Source organism: Accipiter gentilis, chromosome 19 (assembly GCF_929443795.1).
Source record: "Accipiter gentilis chromosome 19, bAccGen1.1, whole genome shotgun sequence".
In the NCBI taxonomy this organism is placed as follows: Eukaryota; Metazoa; Chordata; class Aves; order Accipitriformes; family Accipitridae; genus Astur; species Astur gentilis.
In genome coordinates, this window is record NC_064898.1 from 24,301,008 (window position 1) to 24,319,402 (window position 18,395).

At 47.3% G+C, this 18,395-nt stretch overlaps 1 protein-coding gene across 2 annotated transcripts in view; it reads left to right on the plus strand.

Annotated features, from left to right (window-relative positions):
• The window catches only part of GAB2 (GRB2 associated binding protein 2), a 98,102-nt gene that overhangs the window by 10,844 nt on the left and 68,863 nt on the right, over nt 1-18,395 (plus strand). The gene's annotated exons all lie outside the window — the stretch shown is intronic.

An 18,395-nucleotide genomic window follows, 5' to 3' on the forward strand; every position in this document is an offset into this window, starting at 1 on the left:
TGTGAGGGTCCCTCTCTGAGCCTTCTGTGTGTGTGGAGTGAGGCAGGACAGGGAGCGGGGAGTTTTCCTGCCAGCGACCAGGACTTTATCCTGCAGCAATGTGTGTGTGGGTGGACCCCTGACACCAGAGTCTTTGGAGAAGGGTGATGAGAGTGATTAGGAGCCTGGGAAAGCTTTACACGGCAGGCCTCCGAAACAGCGAAGGACAGCCACCTTCCAAAGAAAGGGAATGAGAAAGTGCCCTGAGAAAAGCCTGCAGGGCTGCCGTCGGTGCAGAGGGGGGGCCCAGCATTTTAGCTTGGCTTGTGGGACTTCTTACAGGAGCACCCCAAGGTCCTTCTCCCGGGGGGTAGCCCAAAGTGTTTGGCACATCACCAAAGCACAGTGGGCTCTGATTGCAGGTGGTGGGTGTCCCAACCCGTTCCCTGAACCCACTCATGGAGAGGTAAGGTTTGCACTCAGGAGAAGTGATCAGACACTTCTGATCCCTCAGCATCAAACATAGAAGGGGAGCTGGTCACAGATGTTAAAGCTTGCAAGATCTTTTCGTCTCTGCATCCTTCAGCAAGATCTGCCTCCGCTATAGATGCGCAATGCGGGAGAAACATGCCTCCTCCTACCAAGTCTGATTTTGCACCTTTTAAAGGAGATGAGACATGAGTAACGCAAATATCTGCGACAGTAGAAGTTGATACCATGAAGAAAATGCTGGAAGGGACCAAATCAGTGTTTTGAGGTTTAAACCAGTCAACCAATTGAGGACAGGTCTTTCCTAGTGGTGGGGCTGCCTCCACCTGCCTTTTGGGAGAGTTTCCACCTGCAACAGGGTGTGCTTTGGTCCGGGACTAGCTAGATCCAACACCATACCCATGGAGTTGCTCCCAGAGCCACCTTTTGAGCTTCTGCCTTGCACTCCCTTCAAAGTCAACCCGAGGGAGGGCCTGAAAAGATCAGGCTGTTGTCTCAAACACTTGCAAAACATGTTGGCTGAGGCTTCGACTGGGAATCAATCAATACGCTCTTTTTAGCATCAAATCAGTACAGCCAGCTGGCGTGCAGACGGGCTGATGTATCATGTGCTGTCACAGGGAGGTGTACCGAGGAGCGAGATTTGAAGACAGAGTCATGTGCAGAGAGGAAGGTTGTCTGCAGGACTTTTGTTTATATGCTCAGTAGTGTGTGTTAGATGGTGACAATGGGGCTAAAAATGAGTATTTGTCTTGGGGCAGGCGCAAACTGGACCTCAGGCCTTGGTCTGGGTTGGAACTGAAAAAGGGATGTAAAGCAAATTCTGTCCTGTGCTAGACGTAAGATGTTTATGAGGCTTTTTTGTATGAGTTTTTAGTTAACTAGGGTGCTTGATGAAAATATTCTGTTTGTGATGTTTCTCTGTCCATCCTGCTTCTTGGAAGAGTCTGCCGTGACCCACTCAATGCTGTTAAATGCTGTCATTAAGGCTAGGTGGGGTGAAGCGTGGACCCGCTGCTCTGACATGCTTGTGATTTCAGATAGGATCGAGTTCTTGAGTACCGCTTGTGGATGAGAAGCTTCAAGATTTGCATTTGTAATTAAGAAGAGGAGCTTTTAAAGCCTATTCTTTGCATTTCTTTGTACCTGAAGCCGCCCACTAACCAACAGTAGCTTGGGTTGTGGAGGAAGGTGAGAAGCCAGAACGACGTGTTTGGGGTTTATATGCTCCCCTCTGCTGTGTGCATTACTGCTGAATCAGCTGTAATTTAGGCAGGGTTTAAACTTCTTTTTTCAGTGTGGAAGGGCCTGGTCAAAACCTTGGATTTGTTTCCTTTAAAGCACGTGAGAGTTTTGACTAATTATATATTTTAAAAAAAAAAAATAATAAAAAAAATAATGTGAGTTTGCTAGAAAACCAGACACCAAAGCATGATCAGAAACACAGCTGCGGTGCTCTCCAAGTTGTATCTCAGACATCCATTCCTGGTCGGTGTATGTTCCTGGATATTATCATATCTGCTTCTCCCATTTCCCCACGTTTATCCTTTTGTACCCAAAGTGGAGTGGTGTGGGCTGGGCTTGGGTTCATTTTTTCCCCCCCAAGCTCTGGTCCTTCCGCTTTCAACTCTCTCACTACTATTCATCTGCCAACCCTGAATATTACAGGGTCTTGGCATTATAGCACTGAGGTGGGTTGCAAACACAAATTATTTTAGCCTTGCGCATCCCAACGGAGCAAAGAGTTGGTGCAAGGGGTTGGACAGTCAGTGGGTTTCCAACCTTTCCACCCTTGTGCTGCCATGTTGCTTGCTGGACTCTTTCTTGGGTCTTCACTGTCCCTGCTTCATAAATAAGAAATGAAACTGTACATGGACTAAATTAATCTTTTGGGGTGTGCAACAAGTCCATTACAGAGCTGGGAACCGGACACCAACATCCTTCAATCCTATCTTCATCTTACCCATTTCTAAGCTGCATCTTGGTGTCGGTGTGCTCTGTCCCGGCCGTCTCATGTTGAGAAAGTCCAAGTTTTCTAAGTCAAGTTCACCTCGCGTGTGCCTTGCCTTGAAGTCCATCGGATGAGGTTAGGAGTGAATTCAGCCTGTTTAAAACTCAGTTCATCTGCTAGACGGGAAAATCTGATGAGCGGAAAGTCAATCAGACGTGGGAAAGGAGGGGGAAAAGGCGAGCGGTTGTCATCGGCGCTGCATTCGTTGTGGGTTTGTAAAATCAGTGGATTTACTCTGTTTCGGGAGTAAACACGTGGCAGTGCACACGTGTGTGCTGGTAGGTGAACTCAGTTGGGTAATGAGAGTAAATCTTGCTCTACTTTTGAGAGCCTGGGACTAAAACGTGGTATAATAGTAATGCGTATAATTTTGTATGGTGAGCCAGTAATTTACTGTGCTGTTTTGGCCATCAGTGCAACAGCTAGAGGCTGTTAAGATAATTTACTGGTGGTTTGTGGTTATAAATACGTTTCCATCGTGACTAAGGATTCTAATAGATATTAAATTCAGCCAAGGGGGTTTTAGTATTTTTTTTTTTTTTATTTCATACTCCCCAGTGTTTCTGTTTTGACTTATTAATCTTAAGGAATAAGATGAGGAGTGGCTATTAAATGTTTTTTAATGTTTAAAATAGGAGTTGTAAAAGAACTAAAACAAAAATGGATGATGCAATTAATTTAGTGTAATCCGGTTGTTCAGCAGTGGGGCTCTGGGGTATCCCGCTCTTGGCTGCTGATACTACAGGTGTGTTGGATGATGCGCAAAGCTATTGTAATGCAATTCTTTGTCATATACTTGTTTTTCACTTGAAATATTGTGGGTAAAAGGGAAAACAGTCTTCTCCATCCATCTTGGCCTCATGCAAGATAGGTTGTGCAGAATTAAGAACCGATTTTTGAAATTTAAACACAACTGCATCCATAGCAGCTCAGGACCTCAAAAACCCCCAGGACCTTAGCTATGGATTTCCAGCCGTGTCCTGCATCCACACAAAGACCTCCCTTCCACCACTGAGAAGCAGGCAGTGTGAGAAGCGATGTGATCTGCTGTGGGAATGCCTCAGCTCTCCTACTCTGCCGTCTAAATCCGAATAATAACAACAAAAAGTTTGAAGGCTTAGTTTGGAATTGGATAGGTCTCCAAAAATAGGCTCTCCCTGGAGATATCTCCTACTTCCTGCTGGGCTGGAAAAGCTGTGCTGACAGCCTTTGCGCTTGGATATTTAGGCATCTCCTGGAACCATGAAGGAATGCAAAATAATAAAGGAAATCAGTTGAACTCGTTAAATTTCAGAAGAGCATTTGGTTTGAGTTTCAGAAAGTGTTCCCCAAACCCCTCCCACGTAGAAAGGCACCTGGGCCAAACCCTCATATTTACAAATATTTTTGAGATCTTCCAGGTTTTGGAGCTCACAAGTTTTTGAGATCTTCCAGGCTAGACTCTCTTTCTATAAATAATAGCTCTTGGCTTGAATGCATATGAGCTCCTGGAAAGTGTGGACCCCAAACAGGGCTTCCTGCATCCAGAGCTGTGTTGGCTCCAACCCTGTCTTCATGTGCTCAGAAGCGGGGGAAGGCATTGAATTGAAAAAAAAACCAAAAACCCAAACCAACAAACTTCTGTTATTTTGTTATGTTGGAAGGTCTCTGACAGTCTCAAGGAATAGCTGATACCATCTGGTGTATCTTAGGAGTTTGTCATCAGGAGCTTTATTTCTCCGCTCGCCTTCGGGATGATGGGCTGAGCCTGAAGGCAGCAGGCTTGGAGGTTTCCTCTCCGCGGCTCTATGGGCTGCATGTTTTCGTACCCTCATCTTTCCATTTTATTTTAGTCTTCCTTCCTCCTTTTCTTCTAATTCTTAACACTTAGAAGGTTGTCAGCAGGAACCCACTTTTCCCAGAGTGTAACTTGTTGCATTTTGCTCGCTGAGGACCTGGGTTTAGGGCACTGAGTAGAGCCACCTCTGCAAGTCCATCTTAAGATGAGTAGGACTGAGCAGAGGAAGGCTTATGTGGCCATCCCCATGCTGCAGAGCATCCCAGCGACCCAGCCTGAACCTCTGCCTCGACACACAGCCATGCCACGAGGACCAACCCCCCATTCCAAGCAGAAGTCCACAAAACCAAGGCCAAGGTACAAAAAAGCAGTATTATTAACCTGACTTGACATGTGGCGAGCCTGGGCTTGGGAAGCTGGAAAAATCTACATTTCCAAAGTGGTTGAATAGGGATTTTAGTGTGAAACTCTTTTTCCTCCATCCTCCCGCTTTAAGGTTTCCACAGGGATTACTGGGATGATGCGGGCGGCTGGTATTTCACCCCGCTGTCTCCCCAGCCACACCAGCACCAGCTCTAAAACCCGTGTCGGGAACAGAAGTTCAGAAACACAATCTCAACCTTTCCCAGCTTGTTTTTCCCATCTGTTTTTAAAAGCGTGTTCTTGCCACTTGGACCTTTCTGGGCTCGATCTTGTGATCCCTGATGTAGTATGACATTTCCAGTTTATTAGGAATGCTTTTGTTTATTTGCTGGGTGGGTTTTTTTCTTTCTTTCTTTTTTTTTTTTTTTCCTTTTTCCCTAGGTTCTGCGGAGGCTTTCTGCCTCGGCTGCCAATACAAACGTCCCCTCTGTGCGGGGAGGTGCCACCCACACCCGTCCTCTCTGAAATCAGGACAGTTATCTCAGCAATTACAAGTCCTCTGAGTGCTATGGGGGCTTTTATTAAATAAAAGGAAGGCTGATTATTTTTTCCTATCTTTTTCTACTGTTCTGTAAAAAAACCCCAGGTCCTAGAGTGCTGAAGCAAGTGAGGTTTTAAAAATCTGTTGTCTTTTTTTAGCTTACTTAAGGAAAACCAACAAGAAGGGACTCAGGGCTTGAGTTTGCTGGTGGCATTTTCAGTTTACCCAGCCTGTGTCTGCTTTTCTTAGCAGATTGAGCGTACCGCCTGTTGCATGCAAGTGTGAGCTTCCTTCTAAGCTGAAGGTGGCTGGACCAGCCTTCACATCGCTCGGTCTTTCCATTTTTGCACAGAAAGCACCACGCTTTCCTCCAGTGCTGGACAGATGTCATCAACAGATGAGTATCAGTGCCGGGGCAATATTGGGATTGCAGTTGAGCTCTGCCCATAGTGTGCCGCTCTCCTTAACCTCCATGTCCCTCTCTACAACCTCCTTTGTTCTCCTGCCTCAAAGAAATAAATCAAGTGATACCTTTTGGAGACCTATATTCAGTTCCTGAATCCCCCTATAAGACTTCAAAGATGCTTAGCTGCTTTTCTAAAATACTTTCAGCTGTACCGTACTAGCCCACGAAGCGCGCAGTGGTGTGAGAAACTGCAATCTGAATACAGAACGGTGGTGTTTTCTAGGTGGGGGTCGCATCCAAAAAGCATTTTTTAAATCGTCAGGAGAGTCCTGTGAGCATCCAGCTGTGGGAGGAGAGGGCTCGTGGTGGCCTGGGCTCTCATGGACCACGAGGAGCAGGTGTTCCATGTCATCTTCTTGGCCGGGGGGGGCAAGGAAGACGTGGGGGCCAGATTGCGCATGTCCATCAGGCTTATGTTTATTAAACTGAACCGAATATCAACTGCATTCCTGAGCCGGGAGGGTAAATCCAGCAAGCGACGTGTGGCTGCAAAAAACTGGGAGTGGAGATGAGGCTGATTCATTTAGGGTCGGTTCAGCCCACACTTCACTAAAGCATCAGGACCAAATCTTTGGTTGCTGTGACCTGTGAAGAGTCCTTTGATCAAATGAAGGTGCTGCTGAAGCCCTCTCCTACACCTGTGGTCCTGTACAAACACAATACACTGTCGTGGTCATTTGCTCAACATGTGGGAAATCTTTGTTCTTTGCCATCAGGATCAGAATTTGGGTCTGTAACCGGAAAGGTTTGCAACCAAAAATCATTTACATAGCCAAAAGTACCCAAAAAAAGCTCAGAAAGTCCCAGCGAGCTCAGAACTGCTATGTCTGCTTTTTGATTTTTTTAAATGTTGGCCTTCCCAGGAAAGCAGAGATCCCTCCGGAGACCCCGCGACTCTGATTGCTTCCAGCCAAGCAGCAGGGGCACGTTTCTGTCCAGTGAATCTGGTTTCTGCATCAGCTTTCCCAGAGACCAGCCCTTACCTCCCTCTGTCTTTCCATTTTGCACAGAAATCACCGTGCTTCCCTCCAGCGCTGGAGGAATATCATCAACAGATGAGTATCAATGCCAGAGTAATACTTGCTCTCAGGCAAAATGAGCTTCTTACCATGCTCCCCCAAATAAACTGAAGTCCGTGCCCACTCCCAGGGATGGCTTGGGACATGCTTTGGGGCAGCATTTGCCCAAGGATGCTCCCAAAAACCTCGCTTCCTCCAGTGCAGATTAAGATTTGTTGGTACCCAGCAAAATCAAGGTGAACCTCATCTTCCTGTTGCATTAATTAGTCTTGTTTAATGGCAAATGCTGTAGAAATAAAAGGAACCAGACGTAAAAGGACTGATTGCAAATGCAGATGCCTTGGAGCAGGGGGACCAGCAGCCGGTCCTTAACTGCGTGCCTTGTCTGGATTCACGACCAAGGGATACAGAGGATAAAACACCAGGCAGTACCAGACCGCTCGGATGGATTCAACCAACTTGTTGCGATGCACTGAATTAGCCTTTATGGGTTTATTTTTAACACTGGGGAAGGCCTCGTCTACTGGAAATAAAATTGATCGATACGTGCTCGAGGTCCTCGTCTGGCTTGAAATGGCTCCGTGATGGATATGCGTCGCGGAGCCCTTGACCGTCACCCTCTGCGGGCGCTTGGGGAGGGAGCTCGGGGGGGATGAGGATGGGGCGGACATTGCTGAGCCTGAGTGGAATTTGGCCTTTGGGGGCTTTTGCCCCAGGGATGGCGGCTTTTCGTGCCCGCTCAGGGCTGGTTTTCATCCTGCAGCAGGATATTGAAAATAATAGGGTTTTCTCATCCTTGCGGCCGTTTTATGAACCAGCCTCTAACAGTGTCCCTGTTTCCCCAGGGGAAGTGGCTGCTAATTTTTTTCTTCACTTGTTACACATGCCGTGGGTAGGATTTCTAAACAAGGCTTTCAATATTCATAGACTTAACTACGTTGTGAAAAAGGGGCCATTAGTTCCTCCAGTTTGATCTCAGATCATTAACTCAACGCTACTGCTTTCCTTTACCATCCTTTATTCTCCTTGTCCTTCCTAAGTGCTGTTTGTTTTTTATCGCTCTGTGTATCCTTTCAGCAATAGTGCTAGCATATTTATTAGTATTAATTGGCATACATGCAACAAATGTCACGCAAGGATCACAGAAGCCGTTGCCTTGGAGAAATCAGTGTATTTATCCCACATGGGGAATCAGAGGCACCGAAGAAACCAGATGGGCATCAGCTGCAGGCATGCCCCGACAGAGCTGACCGTGATTTCTTCCTAAAAGGCAGTTTGGACCTTGCAATCGTTGGCACACTGCTTGCTTTGAAATACTTCAGCTGTGCCCTGGAAACCAGGTGCTACCCAGGTCTTTATTCCAGCAAACCTGCTGGCTTTCGCACCACCTTCAACCCTGCAATGTGCATTGCTCCCTCCCCCTTGTGCCACCCAAAATCCCGCAGCTGGCTGGGGCGGTGCTGCAAGGCGAAAAAGGCAAAAATAATAATAAAAAAATAATAGAAGAGACCTGTTCAGGAGATGATAATAAGAATAATTTTCTCGAGGTGTCATTTCAGAGCCACTTATCTAGGTTTAAAAGCAACGCAGGCAGAAGGACCAAAGCTGGGGCTTTATGCTGACTTGGAAGGTAAAAGTAAAGCCAAGAGGGCAACAAGGAAGGCTGAAGTCCCGTTTTATTATATTTTTACCTCCCTGAGCTGCCTCTCAGTCTTGACAGGGGACAATAGGCACTTGTTCCCAGTAAACATCTCCCAGCCGACAGCCTGTGCTGCGGAGGGGACTGGGAAGGGGCTCCCGGGGTTTTGACCGCAGCCGTGAGCCGCCGGGGATCGGCTCAGCCCGGCCGGCCGGCCGCGTCCCTCTGCGCCGGGGGAGTTTATTTTTCCAGCGCTCCTACTCAGAAACATTTGGCTAAAGGAAAAATTGTGGAGGAGGTTTAGCCCAAGTGAGCACAAAAACATGTGTCCTTGTAGTATATTGCTTGCTGAGTGGTGGTTTGGGGATTTTTTTTTTCTTTGGTTTTTTTTCTTTGTTTTTTTTCCCCTTTCTTTTTTTTAAGCATATCTGAGAGTTTGGGAATCATGTGAGGAGGGTGGGGGTGAAGCCTTTCAGATGGATGCAGGGCTGTGTAAATACAAGTAAGGGAAATCTTTTCTGCCTGATGCAAGTTCTCCCAGCCTGTTTTTTCTCTTTTTCACACTGTTTCTTTGGATGAGTGAGTTATGGAGATGGCAGAGTCTAAGGAAGCCTTTAAAAGCCTCATATAAACCCCTACCTTAAGCTACCCTTGTCCCCAGGGTGACCACCCATCCTCTTCCCATGGCCCCCAGAAACCCCTGCATGAGGAAACGGGCTGGAATGTCGCACCGAGTCCTCTTTTCTTGCCTCGTGACCTAGTCACTGTGGGGGGAAAAGGGACAAGATGCAAGAAAAGTTGGCTTCTGGACTTCAAAACCGGGGAGCAAATAGCTACCCCCCTCCCTCCATCCCCAATTTATTCTTGCACACAAGCTCCTCTCTCCTGCCCTCCACAAGTGAAAGATTTCTTGATCCAGAGACATGATGCTGAGCAAACAAATCGCCGGTCAAAGTCTCCCCACTCCTTCCCCCGCCACGTTCCCATCTGCACATTTTTGTGCGCCATCCCCGCTGGCTTTTCCCATGCCCTTTGCGGGGAGCAGGGTTGGTACGCCGGCTGTCAGCACGGCAAATGCAGCCCCGCAGACACGAGCTGCCCTTGCCAGGCCAAAGGGGGTTTTTTGGGGAACGGCTTGAAAATTCTGGGCGGATGGTTTCCACCCTTCTCCATGAGCTGGGGTTGGCAGAATTGTTCTCGAAGGGAAAACGATGGCGTGGTGCCGTTTGGTAAAGCCGGTTGCAGGCGCTGATGTCCGAATTGATTCCGTGCTAAACCCTTTCTTGGGTTTGTGCGGTGGCAAGGGAGTGAGAAATAAATCCCCTCTAACCCTGCGGGGATGTGAACGAGGAGCGATGCACATGGATTTGTCTACCCTGGGATGGTGCATCCCAAGGAGGAGCTGTGAAGCTGGGCTGGTAGCAAGGTGGGGGCTGTAAAAATAGATGAAAACCCTGAGCATGCTGAGACAGCTGCTAGGAAGGAGGGGTGTTAGGAAAAGAAGGAACCATAGGATTTTAGCAATTTTGGAGAGAAAAACAGAATATTATGGGTGCATCTGGCACGGGGCAGTGGGTTAGCAGGGTGGAAGGTGGTTGCCTTCTGGCTTTCTCCTTTTCCCTAAGGGAGGGACGACCCGAGGAGTCTGGTGGGCTCCAGCTCATGTCTCCAGCCAGTGTGATGGACCTGAGTGAAGTGAGCCTGAGGGTATTGCTCCGGAAGGCAGAGAGGTAGCGATGCAGAACCACTGCTGCATCTGCTAGTCCTTGACATCCGTGCTGCCTTGGCCAAAAAAATCCATGACCCAGATAAAAACAGAGACGAGGGTTTGCAACCTGGCTTATTCCACTGAGTTTCAAGCACCTGCCGTAGCCAGCTGAATTCTCCTTGGGCTCTTTCTCTAGATAATTATTTTGGTTTTTTGGCCTGGAGCTGATACAAGGACACTAAATGAGGATTTAATAGTGAATTGACTCATCTTGATCATGCTACAGGCATGCAAGTCAAATCACCATCTGGGAGGCTCTCTACATGAGACTGCTGTGATGCCCACTCATGGGTGAGGAGAGCTGTGACCTTTACGTGCATGAGCCATGCCCAGGATGGGACAGCCCATGAGCTGGTTTCTAGCTGCTCCAGTTGGTTGCCCTGGGGACTTTACAGTTTCTATTGTGCCTGCTGTGGGATTGACCTGAGGTTGTAGGGTTACCCTGGGATAAAAAGATGGTGGTCCTACATGAATCTGTGGTCCACAGGAATTCAGGAGGCAGGCAGCGGGGGCACTGGAGAGAGGATCATCTTACCAGCCCCTTCTCTTTCTCATTCGGGTTGGTGACCTGTGCTTTTGTCCATTAGGGAATAATTTTGCTTCAGCATGTGCTTCTCCTCCCATCTGAGTGCTGCAGGATGGGAGAGGATGCCTACAGGACATATCATCTTTAATCCCAAACTCCACTGGATCCTGAACGCAGCCACAAAACAGTACAGGATCGACATGTGAAAGGACTCCGTCGGGTGCCCTGACCTTCTTGTGATAGACTCCGCACCCATGTAAAGTGCCAATGTGGTCCCTGCAATGAAGGGTATCCGATTTATCCCCTCCAGGTGGTAGATCTCTGCACTGGTCTGCCAGGCTCAGGGATACACGGGCAAGGGTGTCAAGTCTTTCGAAAACTAATTATTTGGGTTTGTAGTGTGATTTTCTTTTTGTTTTCATCCTCTCCCCCACTTTTGAAGGTGCTGAGAAGTACCATCTGTGAAGGTGCTTCTCGGAAGGCATCATTAGATGTCTAACTAGGTCCTTGGGATTTTTTGTTTATTTGTTTAAGTGTTTGGGGGGAAACTCCATCTGCTAGAGTGCAAAGCTGATAGGGGGTAAAAGGGACCAACTTGGACATTAGCATGCAGATCTAGCAGGACATGGTCCAGTCCAATCTCAGTGGCTGCAAGATGTCATCTTGGAGTATAATGAGTTTAGAATGATTTTTCTCGCTGAAGATGGGTGGGAAATCCAGCAGAAGGTGAGCATCCAAACGCCTTTACACTCATCTAGAAAATCATGCAGGAACAACAGTTTATCTCTGGGAGCTCCCTGCCAACGAGGTCCTTATCAGCTGCTTATCCCTCCGCTCAGCCTCACCTCCTGCCCCGTGCCTCCAGAGACTGCACATCCCAGAGAACTGCTGGGTAAGATGAGGGATTTCCTATATTACAAAGCCTGGAAGCTGGGCATGGTTTACGTCAAGCGCTAATGGTGTAAAATCTTGAATAGAGCTGTCAACGCGAGCTGCTGGACTATCTCAGCAGAGAAGGAGAAAGGGACTTTCACTTCTTGTATCCCTACCTAGCTACTTCCGAAGTTTTCCTGCATGGGTAAGTCAAACCAGTCCTTTCCCCAAGAGCACGCAGAGTGGAAATTTAGTGATTCGGCTTCTTCCTGCAGCTTTTGTTGCTTCATCGGGTCCAAAGTGTTGACTCATCAGTCTTTCTTCACATGATTCCCTCGAAATAGCTTCCCTTGGGTAGACGGCGGTGAGGACCGGGCAGCCTCGTTGGCACAACTTCTCTTTGAGAAGCTGCCGTAGTGACTGGTCCCTCTGGGGTGATTCTGGTCTCTAAAAGGTTTTTAACTTTTCCTAAAAGTATTTAGAGGAAAATCTTCTCCAGCGGTGTTTTTACCCAAAGGAGGACAGCTCTTGCGAGTGACTTGAAGGTACAGCTGGCAGCTTTGCGTACTGCATGTCATCTGGGTCTCTAAAATGTTTTGAAATCCTGGACGAAAGGTCACTCATCCTGAAATGTCCTTCCTTCCTCCCGTTGGACGCGGTGCCAGCAGAAACCCTGACACTGTACACGAGCTTGTGCACCACCTCTTGTGATATTATCAAAACCTTTCTAATTTAGGTTTCTCTCGCCTTTCAGGGTTGCTTTTTTGGAGCAAACCCAAGGGTTTCCTGCAAGAGCCCAGGGTGGTTGTCTAAAGGAGCAGGGAGCAGTGATTGCTGCTGATGTTGGTCTTTGGGATAACCCTGCAGCCCATTGCTTGCAGCTTTCCCAGCGCTCCAGCCCCTCTCTGAACGCTTCCACGCCGCCCTGGGTGCCAGCTAGCATCACTGTCTAAGAATGAGAAGTAATTTAGTTCCTAAGCAACCTCTCGCCTGGCCTTTTGCTAAAGAGTGACTTAGCATTTTCCAAAGGAAAAAAAGAGACTGTGGATAGCAATGTGTCAAGGCAGGTTCTTCTAATGTGCTTAACCCTCTGGATGCCAGTTTAATGAGCATCCACCGAGCGCTGGCTAGCTGGGTCGCTGCCAACGGGGTCAGGGTGCTGTGGGAAGCCAAGTTCAGCCCATCTTGGAGGAGCTCAAATAAGGATTAAAATCTATAGCTGTTAGGAGTGTTTCTAGGATCCAAAGGACTGGCTTTTTCCTTATTTCTTCTCACTGCTTTCATCTTCCTCCTGACCTTAAGACATTTTGCTGGCTGCTGTCAGTTTATTTCATCTTCCCTCCCACCCCTTGAAAAACCCAGTAAAGTCAACAAATGTCATTTTATAGGATGTTTCTGCTGTGGTGACTATTGGTTTTATTTCAAATCTGTCAATGCCTAGCCTGAAAAATGAATTACAGGTCACATCCCTGTCCTAACCATCTCTGTCTATCTGAGATATATTCCTACCACCCCCATTAGAGCTGTACCTCAGTAAATCAAGATCCTTACTGTGTTTATCCTTTTCACACCCCCGTAAGGCAAAGCTTCAGGTGAATCGTGATTTTCCCAGGTTATTAGTATGGAGAAGCCAGAGCCAAAGCATCAGGCTGAATTTGTACCTTCAGGGTACCTGGCTTTCACGTGGGACATGCTGACTCCTGACCTGCTGTTTTCATTCGGTTCCCCCTCCATCGAGGGTCTCAACTCTTCCATTGAGCTGGGAGGTCGGTGGGTGGGAGGGTGTTGTGTTTTGAGATGTGACTGTAGGGAAAGAGCAAGCAGCTTCAAAGGAAGATGTAGGAGGAGATTATCCGCTAGAGCCCAGTATCAGTGAGGCTGGAAGGGACGTCTGGCAATCACCTAGTTCAACCCCCTTTCCTAAAGCAGGGTCACCGAGTGCAGATTGCTTAGGATTTTGAGTATCTCCAGGGGTGGAGACTCCACAACCTCTCTGGGCAGCCTGTGCCAGTGTTTGACCATCCTCACAGTTAAAAAAGTTTATTCTTATGTTTAAATGGAATTCCCTGTATTTTTAATTTGTGCCCATTGCCTCTTGTCCTGTCAGTGGGCACCACTGAGAAAAGTTTGGCTCGGTCATCTTTAACTTCCCCCCATCAGGTATTTATACACATTGATAAGATCCCCCTGAACCTTCTTTCCTCCAGGCTGAACAGTCCCAGCTCTCTCAGCCTCTTTCATAAGTCAGATGCTCCAGTCCCTTCATCAATTCCGTAGCCCTTTTCTGGACTCTCTCCAGTATGTCTATGTCTCTGTCATACTGGGGAGCCCAGACTGGACCCAGCAACTGGAATTGTCCCACCAGGGCTGAACAGAGGGGAAGGATCCCTTCCCTTAACTTGCTGGCAACGCTCAGCCTAGGAGGCTGGTGACTTTCTTTGCTGTGAGGACTTGTCGTTGCCTCATGGTCAACTTGGTCTCCAGCAGGACCCCCAGTCTGGTGGATAAAGCTGCTTTCCGGCCAGTCAAGCCCCAGTGAGACCCACCTCACTGTCCCATTATCTAGCCCATACTTCACCAGTTTGTCTATGAGGACCTTATGGAAGATATTTCGAAAGAAAACATTACTAACGTCCCGACAAGAAGCACCCACTGCTCTCACCGAGCCAGTTGTCTCCCTGTAGAGGGCTATCAGGTTGGTCCAGGGTGATTTAGGGGACTTACTACAGAGGGGCGCGGGGTCAGAGGGAACTGCAGAAGGTTGAGGTGACGTAGAGGTAGCTGCAAAAGATACTTCAGTTTTGTTGGAGCATTTCAGCCATGGTATTCATGCTCTAGTAACATCTAGCAGCAGGGGAGGTGTCCCTGGGCAGGCACAGGGCTTCTTTGTGGAGCTCAGCACCACACAGGAGTTCTTCATTCAGAATTGGCCCCCATGGCTGCCCCTATGATGGGTGTGCTGAGGCCAGCACGTATCTCCTGGTCCGCTCACGTCCCCATCTGTGCCAGAAAAATGGGTCTCCTCTCTCCATCCTGCCGTATGTGAAGCCACATCTCCCCTCCATCCTCCGTGCAATACAACATGCAACTCAGTTGATATGCAGCGAGGAGCAATTTACTAAGAGAAATAGAAATAAGAGTGACAGCTTGGTACACTCATGAAGCCAGCAGCCAGGATGGGTTTTGCCTGAGGAGCAGTTCTGTCGAGTAAAGTAACGCTTTCTAACCCAGCTGACTGAAGCCAAAGCAGGCATAAGTGTGTCCTTACATTAAGCAAGAGCCTCGCCAGTTCGCAAGGGTTGGGTTGAAGCTGGGAAGAGCTGATGGCAGATTTGGGGGTAGGACCCAGGCATGAGCTAATGGTTGCTGATGACCCCCTTTGTTGCAGCAAGTTGTCTAGATATACTAGGACAGAAACACTTAATTTTTATTCTTTACTTAAAAAAAAATAAAACAGCCTGGCAGAGAGTCAGCATGCAAGGAATGGGCAGGCACACTGCCTCATTTGTTGGAATGGCCGACAGATTAAATTAAGGTTTAAAAAAAAATAAAATTAGAGAGGGAGAGAGAGAACAAGTGTTTTCTATGGGCAGAGTTCATTCTCGAGTCACTCATTTCTCTTGCTCTTCAGGGAGTGATATGAGACAATTAGCTAATTGGTTTGGGGAGGTGACCTGTCAGTGACTCAAGGAGGAAATGTCTCCTGTGCAGTTTGACATAAAGAATATATTTTCAGCCCGTTGTGACAGCTGCAAGCACCCCCCATTAAAATCAAGCATGTAATGGCTGTAATAACGGCAAGCTTGAAATCCATCACAGCAAGGGAAAAGCAATGAAAAACCTGATAACACGAACTAAATTGCAGCCGGAGCTAGTATGTTATGTTGTCAGGTTTGAAATATTTCTGAATTATCTTATCATTAGTTCTGTGTAAGCATCCAAAGCCTTTCTGAGGTTGAAATCTGTCCCCAGTTACCTTTTTAAGCCCTTTGGTTCAGCAGCTCATCTGCCTTCAGAGCCAAGTACCCGTGTATCTTCGTGATGGAGCCAATGATCGTATGTGAAGTTGGGAGGACTTGAAATGTGGGATTTTAGCCCAACCCATTGGAAAGAGCGGCTGGTTGCTTGATTTGCTAAGAAGATGTGGATTTTCCACATTTTTCTGTAAGTTCTCAGGACTTGAGTGGTCAGGGGTGGCTTCCTGCATTGGGCAGCATTTGGGGTAGGACCTGGGCTGAGGTCTTTGAAATGCCCCTGTCAACCTGCCGCCCTTAATGTTGTGTGTTTTGGCAAAAGCGGCAGGCTGGGAGGGAGCAATTAGAAGGGAAAAGTTTAGCCAAGAAGGCAACATTGTCCTCAAGCCCTCAGACCCATCCTTGCGCACCTCCTCAACTTCTAATCCCACCGACGTAGCAAAAACCAAAATACCGAAGCGAGCATGTTGCAAAGAGACAGCAGTTGTGAGATAATTAGACGAAGAAAAGCAGGAAGTCTCGTTCAGCCCAAGTGATGTAATTTTCCACAAACAGAACTTCATTCACATGAGTGTTTAAAAAAAAAAAAGAAAGAAAAAAGCAAGTAGGGCAGCTACAGCTTTTAGCTGCCAATGGTTGGAAGGAGGAGCAGGTCCCAAACTGGTGCTACGAGGTACCTGGTTTTCCTTATGGAGGTGGTTGGTCCTTTCTGAATATCAGATGCCTGAAAATTAGTATTATTGTTATGAAGTTTTCAAAATTTTGGCTAGCAAAGCAAGTCTCCATCCCTTCCCACATCCCCACCGTTCACGTGTATTTCCATGTGCTGTGCCCTGTGTTCACACAGAACTGGTACAACGTTCATGCAGGAGGAATGGCTTTGTCGATGTTTGGTGGGTCCAGTTTCCCCACTGACAACGGCAAGGATCAGCCCCGGGGATGGGTACAGCAGAAACTGGAGATACCGTGAATAAGCACATCATGTCTTAGAGGCTTCTGGCCACCTGGCACAAATGAAGACATCTTCCCCATCCCTGCCCTGCAAATCCCTATGGGAAAATATGCTGCTGGGTGCCCTGCATGGATGGGCAGGGCTTGGTGGGAGACCCAGGAGCACTGGGTCAGTCCAACACGTGCTTGGATTAATGAGTTTAGGCAAACGGTGTTTATGTGATAGATTAGGAAGGGTGATGTTTTTCATCTTGGTGGTGTGTCTGTGTTGGTGTCAGATGGTTTTGCTGTGGCACAAACAGGAGACGGCTGCTATTTTAATCATTGCTACCCAAGAGTTTCTCGTAAAGGTCATAAAATTAAAATAAACCTCAACCGACTGACCCATCATTAGTGGTAAAACCAGCTATGCACCACTACAGCCATGTCCCACAGTAGGGTAACAGGCCGTAGGAATGATTTACTGAAAAATAAAAGAGAAAAAAAAAAAAAGAGACATTTTCCAAAACCATTTCTTTTTATTAGTGTTGCAGAAAATTTCTAAAATTCCTAGTTTACTTCCTTTTCCTGAAGTATTAAAACTTGTTGAAGTGTATGGACAGCCCATGTTTCCCCATCCTACTCCTCTGATTCCCTGGTTTTCATCCCTAAAGATTACAAGCCAGAAAGAGTGGCAGAGCTGCACCATGCTGGATCTCACAAGGATTGGATTCATGTTGAGCAGGAAATAGGGGCAAATGAAATAATTACAACTACATAGAGCAATTAAAAGGGGTTTTTTTGGCAGCATCCAAAAGGCCTCATTGCTCAGCCACCACTTTATCGCTTCATGCAAGCAGTGTTGGAGGCTGTGATTTGATGACCAAAAGGATGAAGCTCTGATTCATCTAATAACCTCAAGCAACGTTTGGGGTTGAAGTTCCCAAATCCCTAAATTGCAGCCACACAGGAAAAACTCCTTCCTGAGCACTGAATTTCTTTGGGGTTTATTTTTTCAATTCCAAATACCGTACTCCAGAGTGCTCCAGTAAAGCTTCAGTGTGTTGTACAAGAAGAGGGATCAAAGCTCTTGTCAAAGAGCTCTCGAAACCTCTTTGTGCAGCCAAGGGAAACTTCTGGCTGCTAAAGGACTGCTTTTCTTAAAAGTTTTGTCTGAAAACCTTGATGTCAGGTACTTTGCCCAGAGCCTAGAAAAGAGGCTTGTTTTGAACTCTAGGGAGCTTTGCATCAGGAGTTATGCTTTAAAGTAGATGAAGGACTGAAATCTCAATTGTTTTAACAGACCGAGGTGCGAATTTTTTGATAAATCATTTTTGGGGGTCAGAAAAATTTAAAATAAAAAAAAAATTACAGAGAAACTTTGTTTTTCCTTACTCAAGAGGGAAATGCAGTGGAAGCACGGAATAAAAACTCCTTTCTGGCCAGACCTGGGCACCATCTCCCTGGTTTCAGAGTGTCCCAGGTGTGGAGATCTCCCCATAGGGATCCCCCACAACTTTATTGATCACTGTGGCTAGTAGGGGACCATCTGCCTAATTTTGGCAAGGGTAGGATGTTATTTTTTACATTTGTCTTTGGATGTTTTCCTGGGGCTGGCTCTAGTCTGCTCTGAGGGCACTAATATTGATTAAAGCTGTTTGCTGGGAGATATTTGCTGAAATTGCTACAGAGGTACAGCCGCGTCAGGAGGTTTCTATACATACCCCGCTCTGGGCTCACTACAAACATCCTGCAGGGAAGAGGAAACATTTCCTCTGCCCCAGGATAACCCGCCTTCCTATAGAAAGAGAACTGATGTTTCCGGATGGAGCATATGGATGTGGAAGAGGAGCCTGCGTGTGCTCCTGCTGCGCCCTAAGGGCTGGCTCCAGTCTTGGCCGAAGTCAACGGGATGACTTCACACGTTAAGTAGCATTTGGGGTAGGACTTGCATGAGGATGCTTCTTGGGGACATTCTTCAGGTGCTGGAGGGTGCTCAGGGCATTTGATTCTTCCCACGCAGCTGATGTGAATGCAATG